The following is an 11061-nucleotide window of genomic DNA, read 5'->3' as shown; positions in this document are numbered from 1 at the left end:
TTCTAAACCTAACTGGGTTGGATTTCAGTCAACAGTCTAGATATTATTTTAGCTTTTTTATAAAATTTAATATATTTTAGTGCATAAAAAGCATAACAGAAAAACACAATAAAATTAATAGTGACCTTTTTCTCAATGGGAGAAATTCTGGATAATTTTTCATATTACTTTTTCATATTTTGCTAGTTTCCAAATGTCCTATATATTCTTCAGAAAGCAATCACTAATTTTAATTTTTAAGTCTTTGATAAAGTCATCTAACATGGTTTTAAAAATTCAAAATCAGTAATATTTTATATATTTATATATATACAAAGATTTATAGATTTATGTATCTTTTACTTGCACTTTGAAGGTCATCACAGCAAGAAATTGGGATAAATCATACAAGTTTCTCCAAGAATGTATCTGTTTCCATATTTCCCAACTCTGCAGCAAGAAAAAGTGTCTCTGCCCACCATAAAGGTAATAGCACATGAATGTTCATTTGCTCAATCATATCCAGCTCTTTGCAACCCCATGGACTGCAGCTTGCCAGCCTCCTCTGTTCCTCGAATTTTCCAGACAAGAATACTGGAGTAGGTTTCCATTTCCTCCTCCAGGAGATCTTCCTGACACAGGGATAAAACCTGCATCTCCTGCAGCTCCTGCATTAGCAGGTGGATTCTTTACCACTAATAGCCAATAATAGCCCTGTTCACTCAGGTGTTTCATTAAATATCTCCTCTTAGTGGTCCCTACTTGACCTCCTGATGAGGTAAAAGAGGAGAGTGGAAAAGCTGGCTTAAAACTCAACACTCAAAAAACTAAGATCATGGCATCTGGTCCCACCACTTCAAGGCAAATAGATGGGGGAACAATAGAAAGAGTGACAGAATTATTTTCTTGGGCTCCAAAATCACTGCAGATGGTGACTGCAGCCATGAAATTAAAAGACACTTGTTCCTTGGAAGAAAAGCTATGACAAACCTAGACAGTGTATTAAAAAGCAGAGACATTACTTTGCCAACAAAAGTCCATCTAGTCAAAGCTTTGGTTTTTCCAGTAGTCGTGTATGGATGTGAGAGTTGGACCATAAAGAACGCTGAGTGTCAAAGAATTGACGCCTTTGAACTATGGTGTTGGAGAAGACTCTTGAGAGTCCCTTGCACAGCAAAGAGATCAAACCAGTCAATCCTAAAGGAAATCAGTCCTGAATATTCATTAGAAGGGCTGATGCTGAAGCTGCAATTCCAATACTTTGACCACCTGATGCGAAGAGCTGATTCATTGGAAAAGACCCTGATGCTAGGAAAGATTAGAGGCAGGAGGAGAAGGGGATGACAGAGGACAAGATGGTTGGATGGCATCACTGACTCAATGGACATGAATTTGAGCAAGCTCTGGGAGATGGTGAAGGACAGGGAAGCCTGGTGTGCTGCAGCCCAAGGGGTCGCAGAGTCAGACATGACTGAGCAACTGAACAACAACAACCACCACTCTAGTGTTTCATTAAGTATCTGCCCTTATTAGTCCAAGTTCTTGTCCTCTACTTTACATACTTGGGAATCCAACTTCCCAGCTCGCTCAGGAGTAACAGGATTCTAAGTAACCAATTCCTATTAGCCTAGCAACAGTGGTCTAGATTATCCAAAGCAACAGTACTTCCAAAAATAGAACTGCCGAAGTTTCCAAAAGCAGAACCAAATACCTTTCATTGAGTAGGTCTATAAATATGCTCAAAGGGATAATAAACGTTGATATTTGTTGAGCACCCTGTGTACCTAATTGGATACATTCAATCATTCTCACCATTTCTTTTACTCCATCCTTAAGATTCCCTTTCTATCTATTACCTCTCCCCATTTTGTCAGTAATACCTCCTTGACAACATGTTAAAATTTAATTATCTCATTTATTTTACTTTAGTCCTCAATGCAATCAGTATCTCCTTGCTGGGTTCCAGAGAAGTTGTAGGGGTTGGGCAGGTGGATTAAGACTTAAGAAGATCCTTCAGTGCAACTGCATACGTGTGGTGTATGCTCATCATGCAAGTTTCTAACTCCAACTATTTCATCTTGATTCTTCCACTACAGAGAGAAGTAGTTTCAAACCTTGCCCTAAGATTCTACATACTCCCTCCACCTGGAGCTCAGAGTGGCCTACACAGTGGCTGTGGAAAAACAACCAGTGGATTTCCTGCCCTTGATATCAGAATGAATGTTTTGAAAGTATAAGTGCTGTTCATCTGTAAAGATATTCTTGTTACTGTTGTTGTCATGTCCAATAGACTATGATGGGAGAATCTGGTTCATTATTAAAAGCAAAAAAAAAAAATCACATGTGTAACAACAGACAGATCTGACAGTTAAAAGCAATGTGTAGCAGCCATTTCTTTAGGGAGAATGACAGTAACTTCAGAAAACTTATACTGACCTACCTAATCAGGTTTTTCTGCCCTTAAATTCTGTGGAAAGACATTAAATATCATTAATTCTTTAAAGAAATACCTTGTGGGATTTATGAATGCTCATGAATATTTCATAAAGTGATTAAAATTGTTAATCCTGCTCCCAATTAAAGTAATTCTTAGACCACATATGTAAATAACAGGTAATTATAATGTTTTATTATGTGTCATTTATATAACTTAGGCCATTAAAATTGCATTCTGACATGATACATTTCTTAGGGATCTACGTCATTTTGTAAAAGCAACAATTCATTTTTTACTCTATTTGAGCCTCCATTAATTTTGAGGGGAAATTTTGAGGAAATGGAAAAGAAGAAAAATAAGTTCTAAGAGTATAAACAGTAGCCCTTCTATGAAGTGTTGTTGCCAAAATCCTAGGCTTTTCTCCTCCTTTGGTCTGTTCAGGTGGGATTCAGTATATCAACTCTAATTGAGAAAACTATCATCTGAGGAATCAGACACAAAGGTAATGGTACTGTTTCCTTTTTTTATTTCATTCCTCTTTCTTCATTTTTGTCTTTATTTCAGCTTTCCATTACGTTTGGTTTCTACATGGGAAGAAAACGGAACTTAAATCTGGAGACAATTTGCAGTGATGGAAAGTTCAGAGTCAAAAAGAGCTAATTCTAAAGAATCATGACTTCCTAGCTATCTGGTCTTGGGCAAATCATTTTACCTCTTGGAATTTTAGTCCTTTTACCTGTAATATTTTGAATTTCAGTTCTTTTACCTGTAATATTTTGAAGATAATACCTTTCCTAGTTACTTGGTAAAATTTTTTTGAGAGTTAGTTAAAACTCATTAAAAGCATTTTGTAAAATGTTCTGCTGTTAACCCCAACCAACCAAGTAAATACATAATTTGAGCAAGTTACTTCACCATTTTCTTTTTTCTAGACCTCAGTCTCCTGATCTGAGACAAAGGAATTGAAAACTCATTTATAACAAATTCATTTTTCTAGTTACTGACTTTTTCTTTAACTTTCAATTTATGGGTTGTTTTTTGCAAGTTACTGACTTTTTCTTTAACTTTCAATTTATGGGTTGTTTTTTGCAAGTTCAGATGGAGTAGGATTTGGAGAGATAAAGGGGATGAGATGCTCCAAAGGAGGTACAAGGATCCTGGTGAATTCTGTAGTCCTTGGGTCTCATGACATCTGGCAGAGATTTGCATGGTTGGGCATCTCCCCAAACACATTCTGAGCTCATGCTCTTGATGCACATCAGGCTTATATCCTGAACATCCATCACTTCCAAAGCAATGCTCTTGTCAGTGGCTCGACTTAGTCTGGAGTGGATTGTTTCCACCATAAGTAGCCAAGTGAAGTTCTGTTTTGCCTTTGCCTGTTGTGCTCTATGAGAACTAATTCCAGTCTTTGACATGGGGAGGCATATTTATGACATTTGGCTTCTTCATTCCAACAGATTTTTCCTTTCTGTGTTTATGAGAGGTAGCATTAAATATTAGTGCTCCGTCCTACTGGGTTCCCTTTGTTTAAAAGCATCTGTGTCTTTTGCACTTACTTTGGCCATTATTACAAGGAGTTAGAAGTACAGAGGCACAGCTCCAGAGTTGCTTGACTGCTTTTATGTCCTTTTATAAAAGGTTTCCAAATCAAGAGGATCATGTATGTGTTATTTCTGGGTCCATTAAATGCCTGAGTAATTAACATCAACCATTTTGCCACTAACAAAGCATGGAAACCACGATGTTTTTGTGATGTATAGTCATTTCAATGTCAGCTTACAGTTGCACAAGCCGGTCTAATCACCTCAATGACAATACAATGAGACAGGCGCCAAGATTATATGGCCTGGCAACCAAATGACTCTTAACATTGTTTGGAAACGTACAGGCTCCATCTAACCAATAATGTGTTATTTTAAAGTTTTTGAAGTTGTGCAGAGAAGCTCTTAAAACACAGATTATAGTGGTAAGGGTCTGAAAAAGTACCTAACCTGTACCCAGCGTTAACATAAACACAAAAGAAAGCTACATTTCAAACAGATTCATAACATAATCAGAAATCAAGACCTGACAGTGCATATTCTCCATTTGCCAATGCATTCCTTTCTAAAAAGCTGCAATTAATTACAAACTAGTTTTGATGCCGTTTTTGCTTTCCTTAAATATGGAGTGAATTCACCCCATAAACTAATGAACCAAAGTGGAGCCAAATAGAGACCAGCTGGCTGGATGGCTCAGTAATTTTATCCACATGATTGACTTTATGATCCTTTCACTGAAGGAACTAGTCTTTATTCTTGCAATCAGCACCAATGACAATTTGGGAGGGGTGGAGAATTATTAAAATCTGAAGCAACAAGAGGTACGGTTTGTTTGATGTGGAAAAACACATTCTATTACACACTTCCCTGGTATTATACGTGCCGAATTTTGAGTCTCTCAGGCTTCCAAAGAAACATACTGATTAGTTGCCACAGAGACATAATAAGCAACCAATGCCTAAATAATCATTTCAGATACTCCATTAACAGCATCTAACAGTGTGGCTTTTAACCATACAAATTGTTTTTTGACAGCTTGTTACCTTTTCAAATAGTTTCCTTTGGGCATTATACCACACTCAGATCTAATTTTAACTTTTGCTTAGTTTATAATTTATGAGTTTCTTTGGAGATGCATAATGTGTTTGAGGAGAAAGGATACATTCAAATAAAAGTTAAAAACAAAATCAATTGCTGTTTTAATCCATGAAACCTATCCTCACCAGGAGATAACTATAATAGGATGAAACGAAAAGAGGAGAAAGAAGGACCTAGGTGATCTAGAATTCCCATGCTGCTGCTGCTGCTGCTAAGTCACTTTAGTCGTATCCAACTCTGTGCAACCCCAGAGATGGCAGCCCACCAGGCTCCCCCGTCCTTGGGCTTCTCCAGGCAAGAACACTGGAGTGGGTTGCCATTTCCTTCTCCAATGCATGAAAGTGAAAAGTGAAAGTGAAGTCGCTCAGTCGTATCCAACTTTGTGCGACCCCATAGACGGCAGCCCACCAGGCTCCCTCGTCCTTGGGATTTTCCAGGCAAGAGTACTGGAGTGGGTTGCCATTGCCTTCTCCGAGAATTCCCATAGAACCTATTTTAAAACAAGCAAGTTTAATGCATCTGAACAGGATCATAGCTCTACATACTGCTGATGCATACAAAAGTGTGTCTTAAGATCCATGAAATTCCACAACACAAAAATTAAAAGTTATAAAATGGCTTAATGGAGCTGTCAGTGAAGAGCTAAAATATATAACACTCCTTTAGCACAGAAAATCCCCAGGTTTACAATTTCCAGACACTGGAATGCATCCACTCAAGGAGGAGGAAGAATATCGTTCCAAACTCTGGTCAAAAACGGATTCCACCTAAAAATCATAGATCACAAGTTGTTGGAGCTAAAGAGAACTTTAGAAATCATCTGGTCAGGCTCAAAATGAAGCCTGGTGCCTTCATTCTTAAGACTTTTCCCTTTCCTTTCCCCAACATCCAAACTATCAGAAAGTCCAGCCCAGTATCATGGGAACCATATTCCTCCCACTGCTGCACCCTTCAGCTTCTAAGCACCAACCCCTCTCACCTGGATTCTGCCAAAAAACTCTGAGCTGAGGGTCAGCAAACTGCAACTCACATTCTACTTGCCACTTCTTTCTGTACGTCCTACAACCTAAGAATAGTTTTCACATCTTTAAATGATTATAAAAAATAAAAAGACTGATAACATCTCATGACATGAAGTTATATAAAATTCATAATCTGGTGTCCATCAATAAAGTTTTAGTGGAACACTGTCATGCTCTTTCTTTTATGTATAGCCCATGACTGCTTTATGGCACCCCACTCTAATACTCTTGCCTGACAAATCCCATGGACGAGGACCCTGGTAGGCTGCAGTCCATGGGGTCGCTAGGAGTCAGACATGACTGAGCGACTTCACTTTCACTTTTCACTTTCATGCACTGGAGAAGGAAATGGCAACCCACTCCAGTGTTCTTGCCTGGAGAATCCCAGGGACGGGGGAGCCTGGTGGGCTGCCGTCTATGGGGTCAGAGTCGGACACGACTGAAGCGACTTAGCAGCAGCATGACTGCTTTGACGTCACAATGGCAGTTATACAACGCTTTCACAGAGACTATGTGGCCCACAAAGTCTAAAATATTTATACTATCTGGCCAGTTTTTACTATGGAGCCCTTCGTAGAAAATGTCTGCTGACCTCTGTGTAATCGGTTCCCTATACCTATGCTTTCTCTGCCACAGTCAGTTCTTCACACAGCAACCAGTGATCCTTTTAAAGCAAATCACATCTTGTCACTCCCTGCTTAAAACTCTCCAATGCTGAGCTGTACAATATTGCAGCCACTAGCCACATGCATCTATTAATAATCAGTGTGTAGTGTAACTGAAGAATGAATTTTTAAGTTCAATTATTCTAAATTTTAAAACTGGTACTTGATTCAATTATTGGAAAGCATTGAAGTATGTTTGGAACAACTTGGGTATGTGAATCTGCCATTTCAATTGTAAATTTTGTAAAATCTCAATGCAGATCAATTATCTGCAATGAAAATTTGGCATCCAAACTGAGATGCACTATAAATGTAACATACACACTGAACTTCAAAGACTTAATCCAAAAAGAGAGTGTATAATATTTCTTTAATAATTTTAAGTGGGATGTTTAAATGATAGTCTTTTTAATATATTCTGCTAAATAATACATTATTGAATCTAATTTATCTATTTCTTTTTACTCAATGTGGTTACTAGACAATTTAAAATTACATGCATCTTGCATTATATTTCTATTGGACAGACTTCAATGGGTTTATATGATAAGAATAAATTCAAACACCTTACAGTGTCAACAAGGCCTTCCTTGGCCCACGTGCATCTCCTTAATCCCATCTCTCTGCCACTCTCTCTTCGCTCTTTACCAGTCCCTCAAAGACACTAACCTAACTTTGGCCTTCAAGTCTTTTTTCGCACCAACTGTGACTTCTCTCTGAACCTTGCTTCCCTATATCATAACTCATCCTCATCATTCAAACACAGCATACATGCCAGTCTCCACGGAGAGACCCCCCTCAATCCACCCTCAGTCACGTTCTGACACTCCACTCAGTTTCGTTCTCTTCACAGCCACTATCAGTAGCTGGAATCTTCTTTTGCATCAATTTATGAGTTTTTTGACTGCCTCCATCCCTTGCATGCTTCCTATTTCAGCACCCCAAGAGAAGTCAGTTTGGCTCACTGCTATAATCCCCAGCACTTAAAACCATGCCTCATGCTCAGCAGGTATTTCAATGGCCAACCCTTCATTTTACAGATGATAAACTAAGATGCAGAGACCTAATGAGAGCTCAGAGTGGAGATCTCCTCCCTCCAGCTCAGTGTTTTTCAAGGAGTGGCATAGCTTTGCATCTCTCCCGTCAGAACAAAAAGACCTTCTGCTTAGTTCTGTGACACTTTGCTGGGATGCCAACTTCAGAGGCAAAAGGTCAGCTAAACCAACTATTTCATTTACCCATGGGCACCAAAAAACTTCTCCATTGCTGTATCTCCACGTGAGTACCTTGTCAGATTGTTAGCAGCTTTTAAGTTTGCTTCTCTGATGATCTTTTTCCTCTGGGCGTGGAAATAATCACCAAAATTAAAGAAAGAAATCAATGGCATTTAGCCTCTCTCTCACACCAAAGTAATAGTCACAAAGCAGAAAGAACTAGGTCATAAGGATGGAAAAGAGACCAATTAAATAGTTGGAAGTAGCAGTGTGGCCACCACCAGTGAAGATGAGCAGAAAAATAAACACTAGGGGTCAGGGTGCCCTTCCCCTTTGATCTTTTACATTTTCTTCTTTCATTAATTAACATTCAAACTATACTCATATTCTGACAAATTAAGCAACAGCCCAAAGGGTGATATTTGAAGGCAACGTGGAAAAAAAGTATACACTCTACCTCAGTTACAGCCTAAAATGTCACTCTTTGTAACATCTTATATTTTAGATGATTTAATCCTCATTTAATCTTCATTTTCATCATGTATCTCTGGGAAAGACATTGATACTTTAGGTGAAAAGTGTTTGGAAAAGGGAACTGGATATGGTATCTGCCAGGTAGTTTCAATTACAAGCAGACATACTGTGTATTGTATTCAAGGGTGATAAATGTCCCAATAAAAATCTTTTATTGAAATTCTCATTTACTACCAGTTAAAGAAGTTGTGGCTTTCCCTCTTATTCCTTCATTTCTTCACTCACCACTGAGGAGTGAGTTTCTTTGACCTTCATATGCATCTATCAAGTCTCTTCTGAGATGAATGAATCTTTGAATTGTACTATTGGGTGTGTTCAGCAACCTGAGGCGGGGCTTAGAGTTGTGAATGAACATAGGAAGATAGGGCTGTCTGTGAGCAAACCACTGTGGCTAAAGTGAAGGCTTTATCATATGTCAAAGAGGGTACACCAAATGGATGTGGTGAGTGGACTTTAAATGTCAGGTGGAGGTGTGGGAACTTTATTCGGTCAGTAACATGAAACTACCAGAAATTTTACTATGTGAATAACATATCATCATTCATTGCATAAAATGACATATTTAGGAGAATATTAGTGATGAACATTTATTTTAGCACTATGTGCTAGACAATGTTTCAAGCATTTTACACGCGTATGTGTCATTTAGCCCTTATAATGAAGCTATAAAGTAAGTAGGACCTTTATTATTCCTATTTTTAAAATGAGAAAAATAAGATACAGATAGTTTAAATAATTTGCCCCTCATCACACAATAAGTATGTGGCAGAAAGTGTTAGACACTTGGTTGTATCTGACTCTTCGCAACCCCATATACTGTAGCCCACCAGGCTCCTTTGTCCATGGAATTCTCCAAGCAAGAATACTGGAGTGGGTAGCCATTCCCTTCTCCAGGGGATCTTCTTGGCCCAAGGATAGAACCTGGGTCTCCTGCATGGCTGGCGGATTCTTCACCTCTGAGTCACTAGGGAAGCGCTGTATGTGACAGATACAGGACTCAAATCCAGGCACTCTGCCTCGGGGACTCTCCACAAGAATGGCTGAGCAGTTGGCAGAATGGCCTAAAGACTCTAACACAGGCAGAGCCGCTACTTCCTATCTGCCTGCATGCATGCTCAGTTGTGTCTGACACTTTTTGACCTCATGGACTGTAGCTTGCCTGCCTGCCAGGCTTCTCCATCCATGGAATTTTCCAGGCAAGAATACTGGAGTGCTTGCCATTTCCTTCTCTGGGAGAGCTTCTTGACCTAGGGATCAAGCCTGTGTCTGTTGCATCTCCTGCATTGGGAGGCAGATTCTTTATGACCTGGGAAGCCCTGTAGCTTATATGAAGCCTTAATAAAGTCAGGAAAGATACTACTTCTAGATAAGCTCAGTAACAGTGTTGGTAAGTAGATGGTGCATTGTCTTTGTATGAGTTTTAAAAGGTGACTCTTCCTGTGGGCAAGCACAAGCCCATTTCCTAGTCTGTGGCTTGGTTTATGGAGCAAAATGGCTAGATTCAGTGCTCATTTGTCTCTATCATACAGACCTTTGAACATTTTGCTTTCAACTGAATAACTAAAATATATTAAACCTTCATATCCCCAAACCATCAGTAAAGTTAACTCTATACCACAGAGCCTTGTTTGACATGTGGACTTTTATGAATATTTGAGTGTGCATGCATGAGCATGTCCATGTGAAGTTAAAATAAAAAAAGGGTGAAGTTCCACATTTGGGTTGATGTCAGAACAAGATCAAAGGACAGCCACAAAGTCTTGGAGTTGAGAACATGAATCCCTGAAGAAACTTCTGAGGAATTCACAGAGAATCTTCTGCAAAGATGAAGATCATTAAAGGTCATCAGAAATTTTACCAGGATTCAAACTAATCTTTCTCAATCACATTACTAAAGATTTTGATTAGGGAGAGAGGAGTGATCTGGAAGACTTCCACAGAGTGACTTTAGATTGTGCTAGAATTTGCCTGCTAATAGAGATGTATTTGGGTTCCTCCTGTCCATCTCTTAAAGGTACCTCTGTCTACCAGGGCCTCCCCGGTGGCTCAGATGGTAAAGAATCTATCTGCAATGCAGGAGACCTGCGTTTGATACCTGGGTTGGGAAGATCCCCTGGAGAAGGGCATGGCAACCCATTCTAGTATTTTTGCCTGAAGGATCCCATGGACAGAGGAGCCTGGAGGACTACTCTGGAGGGCAACCTCTACTCCATGAGGTTGCAAAGAACTGTCACGACTGAGTGACTAAGCACAACACATACATATAGACTACACAGAGAAATACATGTGATTTTCTAAAAAATTTACCATGCTTTGGGGCCTATATTACCACTGCTTTTCTGCCTGTACCAGATTGCAAGCTTGTTCCCACTTGTGAGCTCAATCTAGCTTGCCTTTTGTCCCGATATTAGTGAAAATGCATGAAATTGCCTACCTCCAAAGATCAAGGTTCAAGATCAAGTCATCTACAGTGCCTATTACTTAGTTATTCCCTACTTTCTCCACTTGACCAATCGTCTTCTAGATCCATTGCCCAGTACTTCAGTACTCAGGTTCTCAAGACCTCTT

At 39.2% G+C, this 11061-nt stretch overlaps 1 long non-coding RNA gene across 1 annotated transcript; it reads left to right on the top strand.

Annotated features, from left to right (window-relative positions):
- Window positions 1-361: 361 nt before the first annotated feature.
- LOC120853240 lies at window positions 362-3322 on the top strand. The gene is made up of 2 exons (XR_005718745.1): window positions 362-465; window positions 2981-3322. It is a non-coding gene; the product is annotated as an uncharacterized LOC120853240 (long non-coding RNA).
- Window positions 3323-11061: the final 7739 nt, after the last annotated feature.

The sequence above is a fragment of the Oryx dammah genome, unplaced genomic scaffold (assembly GCF_014754425.2).
Source record: "Oryx dammah isolate SB20612 unplaced genomic scaffold, SCBI_Odam_1.1 HiC_scaffold_26, whole genome shotgun sequence".
NCBI classification, from domain to species: Eukaryota; Metazoa; Chordata; class Mammalia; order Artiodactyla; family Bovidae; genus Oryx; species Oryx dammah.
Note: the sequence above shows the minus strand (reverse complement) of the source record. Positions and strands in the feature narration are given on the sequence as shown.